We start from the raw sequence: 25,021 nt of genomic DNA, 5'->3' as shown, positions 1-25,021 counted from the left end.
AATGCCTTCTGCATCCCTGCTAAAAGCAGCAAAGCGGGGGGATTGGTGATGTTGAGACATCTGGCATGGGAAGCCACTCTCACAAATTAAGTCATTAAAGTGCATTCGTTTGAGTTTGATTTAATAACATGTTGACTAATTTAATTCAAGTCACTGGGTTTTGTTACAGGAGACAACTCTGAATTGAGGAGGATATTGGCCCAGCGTCTTATTTTTATCCGCAATGAAATATGACAATGAGTCATAGCCCAGCTGTCTAGACAGGGAGAAGATGGGGATAGGAGGACAAGACAGGAGAGCTGGGGATAGGAGGAACAGCAGGAGAGATGGGGACGAGGATGACAGACAGGAGAGAATGGGGACAGGAGGACAGACAGGAGAAGATGGGGATAGGAGGACAGACAGGAGAGATGCCTGGGCACTGATTGCAGCCTCCTCCCTTTGATATGATGGATATCTGCACACCACTTAGAATATCATTATCTATGACAATGTTATCGCCCCCCCCCCACACACACACACACACACAACCACCACAACCATCAACCACCGCCTGTCTGTAAGCTTAAAACGCTGTAGTTCACTGAGCCCTCTCGGCKATTACGTCTTGGAATGGAATCTTTGATCAATGTTTTTATTCTGTAARSGTYTATTATTGGTTAGTTAATGTTGTGTGGTTTAACAGATAGCTGTTTAAAACTTGTGATGCTGATTTGATAGGATGGGAAGTCCTTTGTGCCATGCAACAAAGTGTCATAGTTGACTACGGGCACCAATCAAGACTTGAGAATCTGCCCCTAAACACATGTTACAGTAGCTAGTCATGTAAGCACACAGGTACACGCACACACAGAAAATAAAGCACATGACATCTCCACAGCCAGGGGGTTCATGTAACCCTTAATGTCTGGGTGTGTGTGGGCCTGGATGTTAGAATATCAGCTGTAATTAAAGGAGACTAGGGGCTGAGCTGTTCTGTTGACTGTGACAGTGTGTCACGCCCTGACCATAGAGAGCTTTTTATTCTCTATGTTGGTTAGGTCGGGGTGTGACTAGGGTGGGTTATCTAGGTGATTATATATATCTATGTTGGCCTGGTATGGTTCCCAATCAGAGGCAGCTGTTTATTGTTGTCTCTGATTGGGGATCATATTTAGGCAGCCATTTTCCCCATTGTGCTTTGTGGGATCTTGTTTTTGTGTAGTGCCTGTTAACACTGCAATTTCTACACGGTTCGTTTTCTGTATTTGTTTTGGTGAGTTTCATTTGATTAAAACATGTGGAACTCTACGCACGCTGCGCCTTGGTCCAATCATTCTAACGATCGTGACACAGTTGCTCCTGGGTGCTGTCTTGCGGAGGCATTTATCTTCCGTTCACTATGACAGGTGAGAACATGAAGCCTTTCTTCACTCAGCAGGTCAGAGGGCATCAGATGTCTCCAGGACCAACTATGACAGAGCAACGAGCAATGTCGCTGTGCTGGGGAAAGAGCGGAGTCAACAACATCAAAGACCTTGCAAGTTAAAACAGGAAGTACTGTATTTTCTATGGCGCTGTGGATTGCTCTTCAGCTACCAATAGATATGAATAGTTCAGCTATGAATTCCAGCAATTTAAGAAGATATATTATTCGAAAAGCTCAAATGGTGACGCAGTTTTAAAAATATGATGTAATTTGAAATGTAGTCGCCATCGCGAAAAAGTCAAAAAGTCATTCAGGTGGTGAGATGTGGTCGACAAGTTATTCGGAGATGACAGATGACATTTCTGTGAGGTTACCACTGTAGTGTGGCCTTTAGCAGAGCCTGCCTACCCAGCGCCGATCAGCACGCCTCGCGCACACACACACGCATACTGTATAGAATCTGCTTCTGTGATTGGCTAGCCCCTCATATCAGCCCCAGTTCCCAGTAAGACATAAAGACAAATGGGTTTGATGGTGATGAGATTCATTTACTAGCAATGCTGCCTCTTTGATGTATACTTGACAACCTGAGTGGTACAGCCTCAAACTGTCTGTGGATGTGGTTGAAAGGGCCCTTTTAAAACCCCCTGGGTATGGTGTGGTTTAGTGTTGTGGTCTGTTTGGCAATCAGCCAGCTATTCAAACTCCCCCATTGGTCATGCAGAGTAAAACTCTCAGGTGAAAACACCCAGCAGGGATTTGAAGGCATTTTACAACAACTGTGAAAGAGAGCGCCTCAGTTGGTTTTGAGAGCTGAATAGAGCCAGGATCAAAATACATTATAGGGGTGGACACACTCATTCTGTCTAAGTGGTACTGTAGAAGAGAGAAGGAGAGGGAACCTGTCCTGACAAACATTTCAATGGTACAAACAATGAAGGATGAGACTCAAAACAAACAAGACTAAAAACAAATTTTACTGTGTCAGTAAAATGTATATACTGTAGTATGTATAAGCTGGAAGTAGAAGCCTAAGTGTTGTTGTCCATTAGTTTACTCCAATTAGGAAGGGCTTGTAGGGTTAGGGAAAATAATAAAGGAAAATATATTATATATATATAATTAAAATAATATATTTACAAAACAAAGTATTGTGGATTGGAAATTATGGAAACAATTACATTGATAGAAGCCACAATCTCTCTGCAATATTAAATAAACAATACTCCACACTAGATGCTATCTAGAACCTAAAAGGATTATTCGGCTCTCCCCAAAGGAGAACCCTTTGAAGAACCCTTTTGGGTTCCAGGCAGAACCCTATTAGGTTCCATGTAGAAACCTTTCCCGATAGGGTTCTACATGGAACCCCAAAGAGTTCTACTTAGAACCAAAAAGGGTTATCCTATGGGGGCAGCCAAATCATTATTTTAGGTTCTAGATAGCACCTTTTTTCCCCCCAAATGTGCAGTTTAGACAAACACACAACTATTGTAGATGCTAGAGCTACAAGGACAGAGGTTGGGCAGGGAGCCCCATCTTTTGGCTGGTATGTAAATTCACTGTGGCGGTGCCTGGGTCTGTGTGCGCCCTGCTTTCTTGGTGGTGGAGGAGTGTCTCTGTCTCCTGACTGACTGACTGACAGACAGACTGAATGCATCTCCTGCTGGGCTCTGCTGCTTCACTTTGCACCTCTTACTTCTGGGACAGTGCTCAAGGATACACCCAGGGAGGGACGGGAACATTTCTAATTATTACGGCAATTATAATCATCCCTGTATTTTCAGCAGCAGCAGAGGCTCTCTCTCTCTCTCTCTCTCTCTCTCTCTCTCTCTCTCTAGACTCCCTTCGTCAGCCGGGTAGATAGACTGCTGCTGCACAGAACAGTAATCAACGTTTCTCTCTTCATCATCTCACTGGTGGATGAGGTAAAGCAAAAAGCCTCTTCACCTTGCCTCACTAGTGGATCTAATCAGACACAGCTAGCTAGAGTAGCTTCCTCTAGCCCAACCCCAGNGGATGAGGTAAAGCAAAAAGCCTCTTCACCTTGCCTCACTAGTGGATCTAATCAGACACAGCTAGCTAGAGTAGCTTCCTCTAGCCCAACCCCAGGGGAAAGGTAATACATTATGGATCTCAGTAAACAACGTTATCTCTCTCCGAGGAGCTATACTCTATAGAGGACAGTCAACTGTAGTAAAAATGGTCTGTGTTCATGTGTAGGTATTCTGTGTTTGGTAGATATACTATGGATTATAATAATCTCGCCTTTCTCACACGGATGTATGTTCCTAAAACCCTCACAAACTTTTACAGATGCACAATTGAGAGCATCTTGTCGGGCTATATCACCGCCTGGTACGGCAACTGTACTGTCCGCAACCGCAGGGCTCTCCAGAGGGTGGTGCGGTCTGCCCAACGCATCACCGGGGGCAAACTACCTGCCCTCCAGGACACCTACAGCACCCGATGTCACAGGAAGGCCAAAAAGATCATCAAGGATAACAACCACCTGAGCCCCTGCCTGTTCACCCCGCTATCATCCAGAAGGCGAGGTCAGTACAGGTGCATCAAAGCTGGGACCGAGAGACTGAAAAACAGCTTCTATCTCAAGGCCATCAGACTGTTAAATAGCCATCACTAGCACATTAGAGGCTGCTGCCCTATACATAGACTTGAAATCACTGGCCACTTCAATAAATGGAACCCTAGTCACTTTAATAATGTTTACATATTTTGCATTTCTCATATGTATATACTGTATTTTATTCTATTATATTCTACAGTATCTTAGACTATGCCGCTCTGACATTGCTCGTCAATATACTTATATATTCTTAATTCCATTCCTTTACTTAGATTTGTGTGTATTGGGTATATGTTGTGAAATTGTTAGATATCACTGCACTGTCGGAGCTAGAAACACAAGCATTTCGCTACACCCGCAATAACATCTGCTAAACATGTGTATGTGACCAATAAAATTTGATTTGATTTGATGTACGAACACACCCTCCTACGGCACCCTACCTCCTCCCACTGGTGGATGTATCTGATGAGCCTGGACAGCCTGAGCAGTCTGAGCAGGCTGAGGATCTTGGTGAAGCGGACGATCCTCAGCGCCCGGGCCGTCTTGTAGAAGTCTGAGTCGATGCGCGTCTCCACGATGAGGAAGATGTAGTCCACAGGTATGGAGGAGATGAAGTCCACCACGAACCAGCTCCTCAGGTACTTGATCTTGATCTGTTGTGGGTCCAGGATGATCTCGGTGTTGTCCTCCTTGACGATGCCAGTGCGGAAGTTGAGCACCAGGTCCATGAGAAAGAAGGTGTCTGAGATCACGTTGAAGATGATCCAGGGGGGCGTGTGTTCGTCTTTGAAGAAGGTGATGCCCACCGGGATGACGATCAGGTTCCCCACCATCAGCAGCAGCATGGTCAGGTCCCAGTAGAACCTAGAACAGGAGGAACCACAGAGAGCTTAGAACCTGGGAGAGAACATGAGGAACCACAGACAGCTTAGAGCCTGGGAGAGAACAGGTGGAACCACAGAGAGCTAAGAACCTGAGAGAGAACATGAGGAACCACAGAGAGCTAAGGAAACCTGGAGAGAGAACATGAGGACCCACACAGACTAAGAAACCTGAGAGAGAACATGAGGGAACCACAGAGAGCTAAGAACCTGAGGAGAGAACATGAAGGGAACCACCGAGAGCTAAGAACACTGAGAGAGAACATGAGGAACCACAGACGCTTAAAACCTGGAGGAGAAAGGAGAACCACATAGGGATGTTGATCGGTTCCACTAATCAGTAGCAGTATAGCAACTCCAGCAGCACCTGGAGAGACAGGAATTGGCGGCGAGAGGAATTAGGAGAAAAGAGATCAACGCTACCTCTCCTGAAGAGTACGCTCCACTGATCACATTAAATGTACATACTGTAAGCTACAGCAGCTACTGGGGAGAACAAGTATTTGATACACTGCCGATTTTGCAGTTTTCCTACTTACAAAGCATGTAGAGGTCTGTAATTTCTATCATAGGTACACTTCACTGTGAGAGACGGAATCTAAAACAAAAATCCAGAAAATCACATTGTATGATTTTTAAGTAATTAATTTTGCATTTATTTGCATCACATAAGTATTTGATCACCTACCAACCAGTAAGAATTCCGGCTCTCACAGACCTGTTAGTTTTTCTTTAAGAAGCACTCCTGTTCTCCACTCATTACCTGTATTAACTGCACCTGTTTGAACTCGTTACCTGTATAAAAGACACCTGTCCACACACTTCAATCAACACAGACTCCAACCTCTCCACAATGGCCAAGACCAGAGAGCTGTGTAAGGACATCGGGATAAAATTGTAGACCTGCACAAGGCTGGTATGGGCTACAGGACAATAGGCAAGCAGCTTGATCAGAAGGCAACAACTGTTGGCGCAATTATTAGAAAATGGAAGAAGTTCAAGATGACGGTCAATCACCCTCCGTCTGGGCCTCCATGCAAGATCTCTACCTCGTGGGGCATCAATGATCATGAGGAAGGGTGAGGATCAGCCCAGAACTACACGGCAGGACCTCGGTCAATGACCTGAAGAGAGCTGGGGACCACAGTCTCAAAGAAGAAAACCATTAGTAACACACTACGCCGTCATGGATTAAAATCCTGCAGCGCACGCAAGGTCCCCCTGCTCAAGCCAGCGCATGTCCAGGCCCATCTGAAGTTTGCCAATGACCATCTGGATGATCCAGAGGAGGAATGGGAGAAGTCATGTGGTCTGATGAGACAAAAATAGAGCTTTTTTCGTCTAAACTCCACTCGCTGTGTTTGGAGGAGAAGAAGATGAGTACAACCCAAGAACACCATCCCAACCGTGAAGCATGGAGGTGGAAACATCATTCTTTGGGGATGCTTTTCTGCAAAGGGGACAGGACGACTGCACCGTATTGAGGGAGGATGGATGTGACCATGTATCGCGAGATCTTGGCCAACAACATCCTTTCCTCAGTAAGAGCATTGGAGATGCATTGAAAACCATTGAAGAGCATTGAAGACAGCCAGGGCACTAAGGAGTGGCTCCGTAAGAAGCATCTCAAGGTCCTGGAGTGGCCTAGCCAGTCTCCAGACCTGAACCCAATAGAAAATCTTTGGAGGAGCTGAAAGTCCGTATTGGCCAGCGGACAGCCCCGAAACCTGAAGGATCTGAGAAGGTCTGTTTGGAGGAGTGGGCCAAAATCCCTGCTGCAGTGTGTGCAAACCTGGTCAAGAACTACAGGAAACGTATGATCTCTGTAATTGCAAACAAAGGTTTCTGTACCAAATATTAAGTTCTGCTTTTCTGATGTATCAAATACTATGTGATGCAATAAAATGCAAATTAATTACTTAAAAATCATACAATGTGATTTTCTGGATTTTGTTTTAGATCCATCTCTCACAGTTGAAGTTACTTACTGATAAAAAAATTACAGACCTCTACATGCTTTGTAAGTAGGAAAACCTGCAAAATCGGCAGTGTATCAAATACTTGTTCTCCCCACTGTATCTAGGATGAGCGGTTAGTTTTAAACTATCACATAGACTGTACTGAACTGCTTTATGCCGCCACTGACATTCAACATTTTCAATAATGAACGTGGTTTAGGATTGTGTACACTATGGCCATGTGTCTTGACCCGCCACTAAATCCTGTCTCGAAGGCCTTTACATTTTTTTTATATAAAATATGTAATTAAACTAACTGTTAAATCCACGATACAGCAAATTTGAACCTGTGTGACTCATGGCTGTCACAACGTGTTCACATGTTATCCTACTGCGGCTCTCATGAAGGAGAAATGGCCCACACATGCAGCCTCCTAGTCTGTGGTTGCTGGGCGCACATTTAAAAAGGTCAACGAGGGTTAAATGTTGATTACAAAGTGTGGCGTGACCTTGTCCATCTTCCCAGTCGCACAGTTTATAAATTACACTCTCTGTCCGCTTTGTAATTGAATCCAGATTGGTTGTGTTGTATAAATGATGATATACAGTATCCTTGGTGCTCTATAGATGGCACCGAGGGAGCGCGTCCCGGATTGTGAACTGGTTCTTGTGGGTAGGGCAGGATGATTTAACCACTCAAGTTTAACTGGCCCCATAAAAATCCATCTCAGAGCAAAACCAATTTAAAGCAGAGACCCAGAAGAAATGAAAAATATACTATTCACAATGTTGATGGTTGCTTTGCTGTGATGCCTCTCAGTGGAGATGAACATTCCAATTGCCTCTGAGATCACTGTGCTGCCTGTCTGTGTACACATTACTTTGAAATAAACATTAATTACAGGGATATTACACACACAGCTGTCTAAGACAGTTGAGCCGCATTGTGCCATGGATTATGGTTTACAAAAAACATAAATACACACACACACACACGCACACATACGCGTGCACACAAGCGCGCACACACACACACACACACACACACACACACACACACTCTCCCACACACGCACGCACGCACACACTGACACACACTAAACCCCCTCTCGCTTACACACTGCCACACGAAACAGTGACAGTAATTGGAATTCTTCAAAGTAAAAGGGTATCCACGGTTTCAGTTTCTTGTCAAGCGGAGTTATATTTAGAAAGACGTTTCTGCCACTGTGTTTGCTCATGTTAAGATTTAAAGCCCAAGAGGACAAGACAAAACTTCAAAGGAAATAACATGTACACGGGTAATGACATTTACTCTTCGTATTCCCCATGTCAGGAAGAAGTATGTGAGTTGACATCATGAACACAAAACAGCTTGCTRACRGGCTGGAGGTGCACCAAYRGCCCTTAATGYCGCTGCAATCACTATGTGCTAATATATCCATTTATTTTTGTACCAACACCTGCTCATTGTCCTCGCCACTTTTCTGCCAGTTTCATGGTGACCTCAGAGGACTTGACTGCCGTGAAGAAACAAACAGAGACATCAGGAAGTAGAAAAAGCCCAGCTGGCAGACTGTCTTGTCTGTTTGGACAGAGAGATAGCGAGGAGGCTGAGAAGAGACCGGGGGAGGCTGTGGAGAGGCAGGGAAGGAGGGCTCCTCCACATGCTTAAGGGTCTCAGAGAGAGGGATGGAGGGGTATGCAAGCTACTGTCAGTATCCCCTGAGAGGGCCTGGGGCCAAGAGAGGGGACACACACCTGTGTGAACTCCGCCTGTTCCCTTGGATGAAGAAATGGGGTATTTGTGGTCAACAGCCTTCCCAAGCCTCTGGTCATGTACTGTACATACTATAGCCTACTACAGACATCAACCATGTGTCTGTCCCCCGATACGTCATGTCTCTAGGTCTCCTCAATGTCAGAGATTCACAACCGTGGTGATGAAGGTCGTGACCCACGATGAAAATATTGTGGAACAAACAACCAGGTTTCCATCCAACCTTTTTATGCGAGGGTCGGACAAAACAAAACACGCCAGACAAGGTGGGATCTTTTTGTGTCTGTTAAAATGTATTATGCAAGAAATGGCGGTGGAAACGCCTTTATGCTCAAATATTGATATAGTAAGTCAACTAGGAGGATGATATGGTGTGTGGTCCTCCCACTACGACTCTGGAAAGCATGCAGTTTATTAAACTACAGATTATATAAATTATGATGAACTTCACCGGATGGTGAAAGTGCACAGTGATGAGCTTGATGCTCCTTTCCAATAAATATTGAGGGTCTTATTCTGGTGACATGATCATCAATGCTTGGCTGCCATTTTGACAAATAAAAATAATCTGTCTCTTTGTCCATAATAATCTCATCATGAAGTAGTCTATACCTGCACTTTGTCTGTGACCTGTTGGCTAAAGTGTGCGTGCCAAGACCAAAGTGGGCACATTTGCTATATAACACAATCATTTTTTGTGGAAAAACCATCGGTAGAGTTGAAAATGCATGGAAACCTTTTTCAACTGTGTTTGTGAATCAGTACATGGGAATTTCACCGCAAAAGTTATTTTTATGTGCACTACGTCATCATGCACATCGTTTTATACGCAACAAGTCAATTTGATGGAAACATCTCTGGTAGAAAAATGTGCATATTGTTTTTATGCAGACTTTAGAGTATTCACACTACCATCTGTCGCCAATTGGATGGAAATCTAGCTACTAACCAGGTTTCCATCCAACATGTAACGACTCTCCTCCTCCTCTTCATCCGAAGAGGAGGAGCAGGGATTAAACCAAGGTGCAGCGGGTTGTGAATACATATAGATTTATTTGCTGACGAAGACGAACACAAAAACTTATACTTGCATAAACTACAAAACAACAAACGACGTTAAACAGACCTGAACTGGTGAACATAAAAAACAATGCACTCATGAACAGGAACGAACGAACGAACGAGAGACGAGACAGTACCGTGTGGTGCAATAAACACAGACACAGCGACAACCACCCACGACAAACAATGTGAAACAACCTCCCTATGTATGTCTCTCAATCAGAGGAAAACGAAAACACCTGCCTCTGATTGAGAGCCATACAAGGTCAATTAAACCTGACACTTAACATAGAACAAACACAGACTGCCCACCCATCTCACGTCCTGACCCACTAAACACAACAATACAAAAGGAAAACAAGGTCAGGAACGTGACACAACATTTTTACGCGAGTAAAGTACATGTTGGATAAAAACAATTCAAGACAGGCCTGATGGAAACAGAAAACTTTGCAAATGTCGACAAAACAAAGCACACTAGACAAGGTGGGATCTTTTTGTGTCCGTAAAATTAATTATGCGAGAAATGCCTGTATGCGCAAATATTGATATAACAACCATCTTATCGAAGTAAAGTTGAAGTCACGCGATGACATGGTGTGTGGTCCTTCCACTACGACTCGGGAAACCAGGCAGTTTATTAGGCTACAGATGAAATAAATGATGATGAATTTCACAGGGTGGTGAAAGTACACATTTACATTTACATTTAAGTCATTTAGCAGACGCTCTTATCCAGAGCGACTTACAAATTGGTGCATTCACCTTATGATATCCAGTGGAACAACCACTTTACAATAGTGCATCTAACTCTTTTAAGGGGGGGGGTTAGAAGGATTACTTTATCCTATCCTAGGTATTCCTTAAAGAGGTGGGCGTTTCCAGGTGTCTCCGGAAGGTGGTGATTGACTCCGCTGACCTGGCGTCGTGAGGGAGTTTGTTCCACCATTGGGTGCAGAGCAGCGAACAGTTTTTTGACTGGGCTGAGCGGGAACTGTACTTCCTCAGAGGTAGGGAGGCGAGCAGGCCAGAGGTGGAATGAACGCAGTGCCCTTGTTTGGGTGTAGGGCCTGATCAGAGCCTGAAGGTACGGAGGTGCCGTTCCCCTCACAGCTCCGTAGGCAAGCACCATGGTCTTGTAGGGATGCGAGCTTCAACTGGAAGCCAGTGGAGAGAGCGGAGGAGAGGGCGGGTGAGTGAGAGAACTTGGGAAAGTTGAACACCAGACGGGCTGCGGCGTTCTGGAATGAGTTGTAGGGGTTTAATGGCACAGGGCAGGGAGCCCAGCCAACAGCGAGTTGCAGTAATCCAGACGGGAGATGACAAGTGCCTGGATTAGATTACACAATGATCTTGATGCTCCTTTCCAATAAATATCGATGGTCTGATGATTCTGGTGACATGATGATCGATGCTTGGCTGCCGTTTGACAAATAAAATGATCTTGCTCTTTGTCCATAATAATCTCTCATCATGTAGGCTAGGAACTGTTGACTAGAGTACAAAGTGCCAAGACCAGAGCGGACTTAACAACACATATTGTTAACAGACAGATTAATTCACTAAATCACAAATCCAGTGGGTCAGAGTTTTACATACACTAAGTTGACTGTGCTCGTAAACAGCTAGGAAATTCCAGAAAAAGATTTCATGGTATAGAAGCATCTGATGGGCTATTTGACATCATTTGAGTCATTGGAGGTGTACCTGTGGATGTATTTCAAGGCTACCTTCAAACTCAGTGCCTCTTTTGCTTGACATCATGGGAAAATCAAAAGAATCAGCCAAGACTTCAAGAAAATAATTGTAGAACTCCACAAGTCTGGTTCATCCTTGGGAGCAATTTTCAAATGCCTGAAGGTACCACGTTTCATCTGTACAAACAATAGTATGCAAGTATAAACACCATGGGACCACGCAGCGCCCATAACGCTCAGGAAGGTGACGCGTCTCTCTAGAGATTAATGTGCTTGGGTGCGAAAAGTGCAAATCAATCCAGAACAACAGCAAAGGACTTGTGAAGATGCTGGAGGGAACAGGTACAAAAGTATCTATGACCATCGTTATGTTTGGGGAAAAAGGGGGAGGCTTGCAAGCCGAAGAACACCATCCAACCGTGAAGCATGGGGGTGACAGCATGTCATGTTTGGGGTGCTTTGCTACAGGAGAGACTGGTGAACTTCACAAAATAGATGGCATCATGAGAAAGGAGAATTATGTGGTATATTTGAAGCAACATCTCAAGACATCAGTCAGGAAGATAAAGCTTGGTCACAAATGGGTCTTCCAAATGGACAATGACCCCAAACATGCTTCCAAAGTTGTGGGAAAATGGCTTAAGGACAACAAAGTCAAGGTATTGGAGTGGCCATCACAAAGCCTTGACCTCAATCCTATAGAAAATTTGTGGGGCAGAACTGAAAAAGTGTGTGGCGAGCAAGGAGCCGACAAACCTGACTCAGTTACACAAAATGGGCCAAAATTCACCCAACCTATTGTGGGAAGCTTGTGGAAGGCTACCCGAAACATTTGACCCAAGTTAAACAATTTAAAGGCAATGTTACCAAATACTAATTGAGTGTATGTAAACTTCTGACCCACTGGGAATGTGATGAAAGAAATAAAAGCTGAATAAATCATTCTCTCTACTATTATTCTGGCATTTCACATTCTTAAAATAAAGTGGTGATCCTAACTGACCTAAAACAGGTAATTTTTTTTACTTGGATTAAATGTCAGGAATTGTGAAAAATGTAGTTTTAAATGTATTTGTATTTGGCTAAGGTGTATGTAACCGTCCGACTTCAACTGTATATACAAAAGTATGTGAACACCCCTTGCAATTATTTCAGCCACACCATTGCTGACAGGTGTATAAAATCGAGCACACAGCCATGCATTCTCCATAGACAAACATTGTCAGTAGAATGGCCTTACTGAAGAGCTCTGTGACTTTCAACGTGGCACCGTCATAGAATGCCACCTTTCCAACAAGCCAGTTCGTCAAATGACTGCCCTGCTAGAGCTGCCCATGTCAACTGTAAGCGCTGTTATTGTGAAGTACAAATACTAAGGAGCAACAACGACTCAGCCGCAAAGTGATAGGCCACACAAGCTCACAGAACAAGACCACCGAGTGCTGAAGCGCGTAGCGCTTAAAAATTCTCTGTCCACAGTTGCAACACACACTACCGAGTACCAAACTGCCTCTGAAAGCAACGTCAGCACAAGAACTGTTTGTCTGGGGCTTCATGAAATGGGTTTCCATGGCCGAACAGCCCCACACAAGCCTAAGATCACCATGTGCAATGCCAAGCATCAGCTGGAGTGGTGTAAAGCTCGGCGCCATTGGACTCTGGAGCAGTGGAAACGCGTTCTCTGAAGTGATGAATCACGCTTCACCATCTGGCAGTCCAACGGACAAATCTTGGTTTGGCGGATGCCAGGAGAACGCTACCTGCCCGAATGCATAGTCCCAACTGTAAAGTTTGGTGGAGGAGGAATAATGGTCTAGGGCTGTTTTTCATGGTTCTGGCTAGGCCCCTTACATCCAGTGAAGGGAAATCTTAACGCTACAGCATACAATTACATTTTAGGCGATTTTGTGCTTCCAACTTTGTGGCAACAGTTTGGGTAAGGTCCCTTCCTGTTTCAGCATGACAGTGCCCCCGTGCACAAAGCGAGGTCCATACAGAAATTTTATTTTTTCAAGATCAGTGTGGAAGAAATTGACTGGCCTGCACAGAGCCCTGACCTCAACCCCATCGAACACCTTTGGGATGAATTGGAATACCGACTGCAAGCCAGGCCTAATCGCCCAACATCAGTGCCCGACCTCACTAATGATCTTGTGGCTGAATGGAAGCAAGTCCCCGCAACAATGTTCCAACATCCAGTGGAAAGCCTTCCTAGAAGAATGGAGGCTGTTATGGCAGCAAAGGGGAGACCAACTCCATATTAATGCTCAGGATTTTGGAATGAGATGTTTGACGAGCAGGTATCCACATACTTTTGGTCATATAATGTATGTATTGGTATTTCTATTCAAGAATCAAGGACACACATTTGGTTTTGTGTAAATGTGTGTGAGTTGTGTCTCTCTCTCTGTGTATGTGTGTGTGTGTATATATGTGTGTGTGCGTGCTCTTTTTACTTTTCACGCTTGCTATTGCCTTCTAATGGAGGTCAGCCCACCTAAACATAGCAGGGATCCATTTACTGTGTTTCATTATGCATTGGGATCCTGACATAGAGGAACATTGTTCTATAAATATAGATAGACTGAGCAGCGAGCGCAGGGCAGGGTGGTGGACGAACATCGCAAAGGCACAAAATCCCTATCTCTATGTCTGTCTGAAAGCACTGACTTGTGGATTGATAGCTTTTCCCTGTATAAAACAAAAGGCAGTGTCCTTCATGGTGATATCAGTGCAGGCAGAGGTACGCTGCTGCGGTGTAGGGAGAGAGGGGGAGGAGAAGGATGCTAGGGAGAGAGCCATAGAGAGGGAGGGAGCGATAGAGAGAGGGAGAGTTTGAGGGAGGAGAGAGAGAGAGATCCAGAGAAGGAGGGAGCGATAGATAGGGAGAGAGAGGGGAAATGACCCCGGTTGCATAGCTTACACCTGAGTTGTTATAGTGCTGGGGAGGGACTGCTCACTGTCATGACGACAGACCGTGACATTTCCATGCCTGCTCGTCTACAGAGACAGAGGTACGGTCCACACCGTCTGCTCTCCTGGGAAGAGACCAAGGACTGCAGACCCATGTTTTTACCCTCAGAGTGCCTCCTGCTACAAGATAAACCTCTCTCCCACTCGCCACCCTGTCCTGGAGATAGCTACCTGGGGCCACACTAGCCCAGCCTGGTGTCACCGTCACACTGGGGCTCTGACATCACCCACGGAGGACTAGAGCACTGCATGTACTCACACACACTCCTATCACCCAATATGAACATGTTGAAAAGGCATAAAGGATCTACAGCCGGTTTGTTTGTGTGTGTGTGTGTGTGTGTGTGTGTGTGTGTGTACGTGCGTTGCCAGCGGGGTGCCGTCACTACCTGTTGGCAGACATGCTGGGAGAATGATGGCATGGCATCCAGGTAGGTTGTCTGTCATGTCGGGTACACTAGTCTTGCAGACAGAGACAGCAATGAGGAGCAGTGTGTGTGTGTGTTTGTGTGTTCCTCTTCATTCGGCATGGCGTCAGACTGAATGAGGCACAGTGTGTGTGTGTGTGTGTTCCTCTTCATTCGGCATGGCGTCAGACTGAATGAGGACAGTGTGTGTGTGTGTTCCTCTTCATTCGGCATGGCGTCAGACTGAATGAGGACAGTGTGTGTGTGGCGTCAGACTGAATGAGGAGTAGTGTGTGTGTTCCTCTTCATTCGGCATGGCGTCAGACTGAATGAGGAGCAGTGTGTGTGTGGCGTCAGACTGAATGAGGAGCAGTGTGTGTGTGGCGTCAGACTGAATGAGGAGCAGTGTGTGTGTGTTCCTCTTCATTCGGCATGGCGTCAGACTGAATGAGGACAGTAGAACAACAATGTGTGGTGTTCCTGCTCTTCCTTCCCAGAGAGCAGCAGCACAATCATTCCCACTGTAAATGTGACTCTGGCTGATTGAATGACTGATGTTGATCTATTTATGAATATGAAAAGCAGTTCCCCTCTTGAATAATTCATGTCCTTGTTTTGTGTTTTTTTCTCTCCCTTACCTAGTTCTTGTGAGTTGCTGTTTTGTGTGAGGATGAGGAATCCTCGTCAGAAGTGCTGATTCGCAATTTGCCTGAGGATGCGGCCCCATGTCACATTAGCCACAAGCAGCACACACTGCCTGCATCAATTTGACCACCGGCCACTGGATACTCTAACCCGTCCTAGGGGTGTCACTACTGTACTAAGGGGACAGTGAACAGTTGGCTTGACTGTGTGTGTGTGTGTGTGTGTGTGTGTGTGTGTGTGTGTGTGTGTGTGTGTGTGTGTGTGTGTGTGTTTATGTCTGTTGGTGTGTGCAGTGGCGGGAATCCATTAACCCTTAGGCCTCTTCTGTCAGGCAGTTGATGAGTGAAAATGAAGCAGGATAGTCTATTAGAAGGACAACACTGCCATACATTTTCAAGACACCACGCACGCACGCAGGCGCACACACACACACACACACACACACACACAGACACACACACACACACATTGCATAGCCGTTGTGCAAGACAGTTCTCCATTGGGCCAGTTGGCACACTATGAGACAATAACAGGAGGAAATTGAAGTGTCCAGGAGAGAATCGTGTTAAAAGGGTTAATCCTATTTTTGTTGACACCCCGCTCCGATGAACTGCAATGACGGCACTGACTTTGCTAAGCACAGCCGGCGGTCACTGACACTGGGGCTACGCAGTCGAAGGTGGCTATTTTTAGGTGAGACTGACCGTTTTATCAGTCCTGAGCACTGCCGCTATCGTAAGAAGAATTCACCGGAGAGAAAGCACCAAATCTCCCCAACCTTGGGGTGAGAAAAAACAGATGATTTACTAAACACCAACATGAGAAAGGGGGAATCTAATGAATGGAACAACCCTTTCCTAATACTGCAAAATATATGAATAATACCATTAATAAGATTACAATAGCCAGGTGATGATGGACCACAGAAAGATTTTCATCCAGCTAAAAAAAAACAGTTCTGTAAGAGTCTCCCAGCTGCACCTAAACTCCAGTGCAGAGACAGGTTTGACCTCTGATGCTGAAGCTGGTAGAGATCTATACTGTCTAAGGCCTTGTCTATATTCAAGTCAGAGTTAAGAGAGTACATATTCTGGGATTCGACAGCTAAGAAGAGTCCAATCCTTTTGCATATAGACTGAGAATGCATACTGGTAACTGTCAAGCGCATAATGACCTCCACTGTGACCAGTGACTGGAAAACACATGCAATGTACCGCTTCTTCATGAAATATGAACCACTTCCAAAGACAAAATACTAATCAAATCAAATTGTATTTGTCACATGCGCCGAATACAACAGGTAGACCTTACAGTGAAATGCTTACTTACAAGCCATTAGCAACATTATGCAGTTTTAAGAAAATACCTTTAAAAAAGTAAGAGATAAGAAAAACAAATAATTAAAGAGCATCAGTAAATAACAATAGCGGGGCTTTATACAGGGGGTACCGGTACAGAGTCAATGTCAATGTCAATGTGCAGGAGCACCGGTGTCGAGGTAATTTAGGTAATATGTACATGTAGGGAAGATAATAACAGAGAGTAGCAGCAGCGTTCTGGGGGGAGGGGGAGGGGGAAATGCAAATAGTCCGGGTAGCAATTTGATTAGCTGTTCAGGAGTCTTATGGCTTGGGGGTAGAAGCTATTTAGGAGCCTCTTGGACCTAGACTTGACGCTCCCGTACCGCTTGTCGTGCGGTAGCAGAGAGAACAGTCTATGACTAGGGTGGCTGGAGTCTGACAATTTTTAGGGCCTTCCTCTGACACCGCCTGGTATAGAGGTCCTGGATGGCTGGAAGCTTGGCTATCGGTGATGTACTGGGCTGTACGCACTACCCTCTGTAGTGCCTTGTGGTCGGAGGCCGAGCAGTTGCCATACCAGGCAGTGATGCAACCCGTCAGGATGCTCTCGATGGTGCAGCTGTAAAACCTTTTGAGAATCTGAGGACCCATTCCAAATCTTTTCAGTCTCCTAAAGGGGAATAGGTTTTGTCGTGCCCTCTTCACGACTGTCTTGGTGTGTTTGGACCATTCTAGTTTGTTGTTGATGTGGACACCAAGGAACTTGGGGCTCTAAATCTGCTCCACTATAGCCCTGTCTATAAGAATGGGAGCGTGCTCGGTCCTCCTTTTCCTGTAGTACACAATCATCTCCTTTGTAGTGATCACGTTGAGGGAGAGGTTGTTGTCCTTGCACACATGGTCAGATCTCTGACCTCCTCCCTATAGGCTGTCTCATCATTGTCGGTGATCAGGCCTACCACTGTTGTGTCATCAGCAAACTTAATGATTGTGTTGGAGTCGTGCCTGGCTGTGCAGTCATGAGTGAACAGGGAGTACAGGAGGCGGCTGAGCACGCACCCCTGAGGGGCCCCCGTGTTGAGGATCAGCGTGGCGGATGTGTTGTTACCTTCCCTTACCATCTGGGGGTGGCCCATCAGGACGTCCAGGATCCAGTTGCAGAGAGAGGTGTTTAGTCCCAGGGTCCTTAGTTTAGTGATGAGCTTTGAGGGCATTATGGTGTTGAATGCTGAGCTGTAGTCAATGAATAGCATTCTCACATAGGTGTTCCTTTTGTCCAGGTGTGAAAGGGCAGTGTGGAGTGCAATAGAGATCGCATCATCTGTTGGTGCGGTATGCAAATTGGAGTAGGTCTAGGGTTTCTGGGATAATGGTGTTGATGTGAGCCATGACCAGCAATTCAAAGCAGTTCATGGATATAGACGTGAGTGCTACGGGTCGGTAGTCATTTAGGCAGGTTAATTTAGTGTTCTTGGGCACAGGGACTATGGTGGCCTGCTTGAAACATGTTGGTATTACAGACTCAGACAGGGAGAGGTTGAAAATGTCAGTGAAGACACTTGCCAGTTGGTCAGCGCATGCTCGGAGTACACGTCCTGGTAATCCGTCTGGCCCTGCGGCCTTGTAATTGTTTATCTGTTTAAAGGTCTTACTCACATCGGCTGCGTAGAGCGTGATCACACAGTCGTCCGGAACAGCTGATGCTCTCGTGCATGTTTCAGTGTTACTTGCCTCGAAGCGATTATAGAAGTTATTTAGCTTGTCTGGTAGGCTCGTGTCACTGGGCAGCTCTCAGCTGTGCTTCTCTTTGTAGTCTTTAATAGTTTGCAAGCTCTGCCACATCCGACGAGCATCGGAGCCGGTGTAGTACGATTGGATCTTAGTCCTGTATTGATGCTTTGCCTGTTTGATGGTGTGTCGGAGGGCATAGAGGGATTTCTTATAAGCTTCCGGGTTAGAGTCCCGCTCCTTGAAAGCGGCAGCTCAACCCTTTAGCTCAGTGCGAATGTTGCCTGTAATCCATGGCTTCTGGTTGGGGTAAGTACGTACAGTCACTGTGGGGACGACGTCCTCGATGCACTTATTGATGAAGCCAGTGACTGATGTGGTGTACTCCTCAATGCCATCGGAAGAATCCCGGAACATATTCCAGTCTGTGCTAGCAAAGCAGTCCTGTAGTTTAGCATTGGCTTCATCTGACCACTTTTTATAGACCGAGTCACTGGTGCGTCCTGCTTTAATTTTTGCTTGTAAGCAGGAATCAGGAGGAAAGAATTATGGTCAGATTTGCCAAATGGAGGGCGAGGGAGAGCTTTGTACGTGTCTCTGTGTGTGCAGTAAAGGTGGTCTAGAATTGTCTTTCTTCTGGTTGCACAGTTAACATGCTGATTTAARATTCCCTGCATTAAAATCCCCGGCCACTAGGAGCGCCGCCTCTGGATGAGTGTTTTCCTGTTTGCTAACAGCGGTATCCAGCTCATTGAGCGCGGCTTTAGTGCCAGCATCGGTCTGTGGTGTTGTGTAGACAGCTATGAAAAATACAGATAAAAACTCTCTAGGTAGATAGTGTGGTCTACAGCTTATCATGAGATACTCTGCCTCAGGCGAGCAAAACCTTGAGACTTCCTTAGATATCGTGCACCAGCTGTTGTTCACATATATGCATAGGCCTCCGCCCCGGGTCTTACCAGAGGCTGCTGTTCTGTCCTGCCGATGGAGTGTATAACCCGCCAGCTGTATGTTCTTAATGTCATCGTTCAGCCAAGACTCTGTGAAATAAGATATTACAGTTTTTAATGTCCCGTTGGTAAGATATACGTGATTTCAGTTCGTCCCATTTATTTTCCAGTGATTGATCGTTAGCTAGCAGGACGGAAGGCAAGGGCAGATTAGCCACTCGTCGCCTGATCCTCGCAAGGCACCCTGATCTTTTTCCACAAAATCTCTGTTTCCTTCTCCAGCGAATAACGGGGATCTGGGCCTGGTCGGGTGTCTGTATTATATCCCTCCCGTCCGACTCATTGAAGAAGAACTCTTCGTCCAGTTTGAGGTGAGCAATCGCAGTTCTGATGTCCAGAAGCTCTTTTCGGTCATAAGAGACGGTAGCAGCAACATTATGCACAAAACAAGTTACAAACAACACGAAAAAACTAACAAAATAGCATGGTTGGTTAAGAGTCGCAATTCCGCGTCGCTCCACAGGTAGTTTTACCATTTTCATTCATTTTCATTACAGTACAACGGTTTGATTTGTTTGATCTTAACGAGCTACATATCCGTCTTTGTATCAAAGATAATTGAGTAGTTATTGGGGTTATTGAGGTTCGCTAGCCAGCTATTTTCGTCCGAACGTAACAACGTAGTCAACACTGCTAGCTAGCTAGCTAGCCAGCTAGCCACCGAGTAGCAGCACAGCAGCATAGCAGCACTGGAGAAACGATTACATTACAACGGAACGACTTGATTAGTGTAGTGTTAGCTGGCTACACAGTTCTCTTTGCTATCTTTGTATCTGAGATAATGTGTAGCTTAAGTTGGTTAGAGTAATTACTTCGGTTAACTAGCCACTATTTTTCGGTAACGCACTAGTCAACAACCTGCTAGCTAGAGCCAGCTAGCCACCTGAGGATAGCATGCGGAGCATCAGTGGAGAAACGATTACATTACAACGGAACGACGTTTGACATTAGTGAAGTGTTAGCTGGCTCACATTCATGCTTGCTATCTTGTGTAATCTAGAGATAATGTGTGTAGCTTAGAGTTTGGTATTGGAGTAATTATCATCGTTAACTAGCCAGCTAGTGTTCGCCTAGCAGCCTAACCCAGCACCACAACCGAGAATTCATAATGGCTACCTATTTGCCTTGCAATATGCTAACGGTATGCCCAAGATCCCTCTCGACCCATGATCATGTAATAGGTTTCCAAACACTAATGGGAGTATGCTAGTTTATGTCTAACACTGCTGGCATAGTTTTTAAGTTATTGAGACCTGAACATCTCATTTGGTCTAGATGGAGCGGCTTGAATTATGAGCAGCACGTGTCCAGAAAACTCCACACTTACAAACACTCACTACCATACCAAACGGATACGACTGGGGTATTAGGCTATAGCGTACGGTACACTGATAAAATGGCACAGTAGGTTTTAAGCTAGCTACATACGCTATGTCCTTTCCTTGTCCTTGGAATGTATTTTCTGGAGAACTATCTGAGGCATGAGTTATCCCAAATAATTGTAGTTTTTGAAAATCTGTCGAGGTTACCTAGCCAACTACACGTTCAAACAAAGTCAACAAACGCAGTCACTGCTAGCCAGCCTACTTCACCGCCAGCAGTACCTATATCATTTTAGTCAATAAGATTTTATTTTATTTTTGCAACGTAAACTTACTTCCTAACAACAGTGTAGTCCACTTGTCATTCTAATCTCCTTTACAATTAGCCTTAGCCTCTTGTTCTGTAGCCTGTCAAACTAGTTGTCTGTCTATCCCTCTTCTTCTCCTCTCTGCACAGACCATACAAACGCTTCACACCGCGTGGCCGCCCGCCTTCTAACCTGGTGGTTCCAGCGCGCACGCCACCACGGGAGATTCCAGGTCTCCGGCAGCCTCTGGAACTGCCGATCTGCGGGCAACAAGGCAGAAGTTCATCTCAGCCTATGCGTCCCTCCAGTCCCTTCGACTTCTTGGCACTGACGGAAACATGGAATTACCACTGACAACACTGCTACCCCTACTGCTCTCGCCTCGTCTGCCCACGTGTTCTCGCACACCCCAGAGCTTCTGGGTCAGCGGGCGGTGGCACTGCATCCTCATCTCTCCCAAGTGGACATTCTCTCTTTCTCCCCTGACCCATCTGTCTATCGCCTCCTTTGAATTCCATGCTGTCACAGTTACCAGCCCTTTCAAGCTTAACATCCTTATCATTTATCGCCCTCCAGGTTCCCTTGGAGAGTTCATCAATGAGCTTGACGCCCTGATAAGCTCCTTTCCTGAGGGATGGCTCACCTCTCACAGTCCTGGGTGACTTTAACTCCCCACGCTCTACCTTTGACTCATTCCTCTCTGCCTCCTTCTTCCACTCCTCTCCTCTTTTGACCTCACCACTCACCAGGCAAGGCAATACGCTTGACCTCATCTTTACTAGATGCTGTTCTTCCACTAATCTCACTGCAACTCCCCTCCAAGTCTCCGACCACTACCTTTGGCGCTTTTCCCTCTCGCTCTCATCTAAACACTTCCCACACTGCCCCTACTCGGATGGTATCGCGCCGTCCCAACCTTCGCTCTCCTCCCCCGCTACTCCTCTTCCATCCTATCATCTCTTCCCTCTGCTCAAACTTCTCCAAACCTATCTCCTGATTTGCCTCCTCAACCCTCCTTTCTCCTCCCTTCTGCATCCTTTGACTCTCTATGTCCCCTATCCTCCAGGCCGGCTCGGTCCCCCTCCTGCTCCGTGGCTCGACGACTCACTGCGAGCTCACAGAACAGGGCTCCGCAGCCGAGCGGAAATGGAGGAAACTCGCCTCCCTGCGGATCCTGGCATCCTTTCACTCCCTCCTCTCTTACTTTCTCCTCTTCCTGTCTCTAGCTGCTAAAGCCACTTTCTACCACTCTAAATTCCAAGCATCTGCTCTAACCCTAGGAGCTTCTTTGCCACCTTCTCCTCCCTCCTGAATCCTCTCCCCCTCCATCCTCCCTCCTCCCTCTCTGCGATGACTTCGTCAACCATTTTGAAAAAGAGTCTGACGACATCCGATCCTCGTTTGCTAAGTCACGACACCAGCTGGTCTGCTCAAGCACCCCTACCCTGTGCTTTGACTCTTCTCCCCTCTCTCTCCAGATGAAACTCGCGTCTTTGAGCGGACCGGCCGCCCAACAACCTGCCCGCTTGACCCTATCCCCTCCTCTCTTTCTCCAGACCATTTCCGGAGACCTTCTCCCTTTACCTCACCTCGCTCATCAACTCATCCTTGACCGCTGGCTACGTCCCTTCCGTCTTCAAGAGACGAGAGTTGCACCCCTTCTGAAAAAACCTACACTCGATGCCTCCGATGTCAAACAAACTTAACAGACCAGTTATCCCTTCTTTCATTTTCTCTCCAAACTCTTGAACTGTCCGTCCTTGGCCAGCTCTCCTGCTATCTCTCTCAGAATTGACCTTCTTGATCCAAATCAGTCAGGTTTCAAGACTAGTCATTCAACTGAGACTGCTCTTCTCTGTGTCACGGAGGCGCCTCCGCAGCTGCTAAGCAAACTCTCTCTCCTCTGCTCTCATCCTCTAGAACCTATCGGCTCCCTTTGAGTTACTGTGAACCATTCCAGATCCTTCCTCTCCACCCTCTCCGAGCTGGGCATCTCCGGCCGCGGCCCACGCTTGGATTGCGTTCCTACCGTGACAGGTCGCTCCTACCAGGTGCGTGGCGAAAATCTGTTCTCCGCCACCAGTGCCCTCACCACTGGTGTCCCCAGGCTCGTTATCTAGGCCCTCTCCTATTCTTCGCCTATACACCAAGTCACTTGGCTCTGTCATATCACTCACATTGGCCTCTCCTATCATTGCTATGCAGACTGACACACAATTAATCTTCTCCTTTCCCCCCTCTGATAACCAGGTTGGCGAATCGCATCTCTGCATTCTGGCAACAATCAGTTGGATTAGGATCACCACCTCAAGCTGGAACCTCGGCAAGACGGAGCATGCTCTTCCTTCCCGGGGAAGGACTCTGCCCGTTCCATGATCTCGCCATCACGGTTGACAACTCATTGTGTCCTCCTCCCAGAGCGCTTAAGGAACCTGGCGTGATCCTGGACAAACACCCTGTCGTTCCTCAACTCACTTCAGGCGGTGACCCTTCCTGTTAGGTTCAGCCTCTACAAACATTCGCCAGAGTACGACCCATGCCTCACACAGGAAGCGCGCAGGTCCGTAATCAGGCACTTGTCATCTCCCGATGTCTGGATATTGCATAACTCGCTGTTTGGCTGGGCTCCCTGCCTGTGCCATTAAACCCTACAACTCATCCACAAACGCGCGCAGCCCGTCTGAGTGTTCAACCTTCCCAAAGTCTCTCACCAACCCCGCTCCTCCCCTCTCTCCCATGGCCTTCCAGTTGAGCTCGCATCCGCTACAAGACCATGGTCTTGCCTACGAGCAAAATGCTGGAGGGAACGGCACCTGCGTGACGCTGCAGGCGTGTCGTGAGTCGAGGGCCGTGACACCCGCGAGAACAAGGGCCACTGCGTTTCCATCCACCTCTGGCCTGCTCGCCTCCCTACCTCTGAGGAGTGACGAGTTCCGCGCTCAGCCCAGTCAAAACTGTGTCGCTGCTCGTGGCACCCCAATGTGGAACAAAGCTCCCTCACGACGCCAGGTCAGCGGAGTCAATCACCACCTTCCGGAGACACCTGAAACCCCACCTCTTTAAGGAATACCTAGGATAAAGTAATCCTCCTAACCCCACCCCTCCCCCTTTAAAAGAGTTAGATGTACTATTGTAAAGTGGTTGTTCCACTGGATTTCATAAGGTGAATGCACCAATTTGTAAGTCGCTCTGGATAAGAGCGTCTGCTAAATGACTTAAATGTAAATGTAAATGTAAGAGCCGATAAGACGGCAGCCCTCCCCTCCGGCTCCATCCTTCTCTAAGAGCCTATAATTAAACAAAGCCACACAACAAAGCTAGAGCGCAAGCAATAAGTCCATCTAAAATATGTATCAGTTTTGGATGCTCAATCTTTCTCTTATGAATATCAACAACCTAATCAACGTAGCCACTGCAGAATAAACAGCAGTACAAGGGAGACCGAACGTTTGAAGGAGTCGAAGAGGACTTTCTCCACCGCCCAGCACCCCGGTAGCATATGACCATTTTTTTCTATTAAAAGGTGCTGCTGGCTGGCGCCACCAGTAGAGAGAGGCACAGTGTTCCTGTCCTTGTCCCTGGTCGCAGTGCACAGAGTCCTTCACACACAACAGAGTCCATGCCCAGAGCAGAGCAGAGTAGAGGACGGCCCGTTATTTACCTGCTCGGGGGAATAAAAGACTCTACAAGGATACTCCGCAAGCAGCGCAGTCAGCAACTCACTGTGCCCTCCACAAAAACAAAAGGACCACCGTGCACAGTCCATAGGCCTACCAGAGGAGAACAGTCCATAGGCCTAACAGAGGAGAAACCAGTCCATAGGCCTACCAGAGGAGAACACCGTCCATAGGCCTAACAGAGGAGAACACAGTCCATAGGCCTACCAGAGGAGAACACAGTCCATAGGCCTACCAGAGGAGAAAACAGTCCATAGGCCTACCAGAAGGGGAA

The 25,021-nt window shown here is 46.5% G+C and overlaps 1 pseudogene; it reads right to left on the bottom strand.

Annotated features, from left to right (window-relative positions):
* LOC139028874 (potassium/sodium hyperpolarization-activated cyclic nucleotide-gated channel 2-like) overlaps positions 1 to 25,021 on the bottom strand; it is a 109,083-nt pseudogene that overhangs the window by 55,087 nt on the left and 28,975 nt on the right.

Source organism: Salvelinus sp. IW2-2015, linkage group LG15 (genome assembly GCF_002910315.2).
Source record: "Salvelinus sp. IW2-2015 linkage group LG15, ASM291031v2, whole genome shotgun sequence".
Taxonomy (NCBI): domain Eukaryota; kingdom Metazoa; phylum Chordata; class Actinopteri; order Salmoniformes; family Salmonidae; genus Salvelinus; species Salvelinus sp. IW2-2015.
The sequence above is the reverse complement of the archived record's forward strand: the minus strand, read 5'-3'. Positions and strand labels throughout refer to the sequence as shown.